We start from the raw sequence: 1,284 nt of genomic DNA on the forward strand, positions 1-1,284 counted from the left end.
CCACATTCCTGTTCCACCACTGGGATGGGGATGGGGGAGCAGGGGCTCCCCTGGGATCCCACATTCCTGAACCACCACTGGGATGGGGATGGGGGAGCAGGGGCTCCCCTGGGATCCCACATTCCTGAACCACCACTGGGATGGGGATGGGGGAGCAGGGGCTCTCTGGGATCCCACATTCCTGAACCAGCACTGGGATGGGGATGGGGGAGCAGGGGCTCTCTGGGACCCCCCCGCTCCTGAACCACCACTGGGATGGGGCAGTGGGGGCTCTCTGGGACCCCCGCACTCCTGAACCACCACTGGGATGGGGCAGCAGGGGCTCTCCTGGGATCCCACATTCCTGTCCCACCACTGGGATGGGGCAGTGGGGGCTCTCCTGGGACCCCACATTCCTGAACCACCACTGGGATGGGGATGGGGCAGCAGGGGCTCTCCTGGGATCCCACATTCCTGAACCACCACTGGGATGGGGCAGTGGGGGCTCTCTGGGACCCCACATTCCTGAACCACCACTGGGATGGGGATGGGGCAGCAGGGGCTCCCCTGGGACCCCCACACTCCTGAACCACCACTGGGATGGGGCAGGAGGGGCTCCCCTGGGACCCCCACGCTCCTCGACCACCACTGGGATGGGGATGGGGGAGCAGGGGCTCCCTGGGACCCCACATTCCTGTCCCATCACTGGGATGGGATGGGTGAGGGGAGGCTCCCCTGGGAACCCACATTCCTGAACCACCACTGGGATGGGGATGGGGGAGCGGGGGCTCTCTGGGACCCCACATTCCTGTCCCACCACTGGGATGGGGCAGCAGGGGCTCCCCTGGGACCCCCACGCTCCTGAACCACCACTGGGATGGGGATGGGGGAGCAGGGGCTCCCCTGGGACCCCACATTCCTGAACCACCACTGGGATGGGGCAGGAGGGGCTCTCCTGGGATCCCACACTCCTGTCCCACCACTGGGATGGGGATGGGGGAGCAGGGGCTCTCTGGGACCCCACATTCCTGTCCCATCACTGGGATGGGATGGGTGAGGGGAGGCTCCCCTGGGAACCCACATTCCTGAACCACCACTGGGATGAGAATGGGGGAGTGGGGGCTCTCCTGGTACCCCACGTTCCCATTCCACCTGGGACCCCCACACTCCTAAACCACCACTGGGATGAGAATGGGGGAGTGGGGGCTCTCCTGGTACCCCACGTTCCCATTCCACCTGGGACCCCCACACTCCTAAACCACCACTGGGATGAGAATGGGGGAGTGGGGGCTCTCCTGGGACCCC

Source organism: Lepidothrix coronata, unplaced genomic scaffold, assembly GCF_001604755.1.
Source record: "Lepidothrix coronata isolate B3197 unplaced genomic scaffold, Lepidothrix_coronata-1.0 Scaffold1385, whole genome shotgun sequence".
NCBI classification, from domain to species: domain Eukaryota; kingdom Metazoa; phylum Chordata; class Aves; order Passeriformes; family Pipridae; genus Lepidothrix; species Lepidothrix coronata.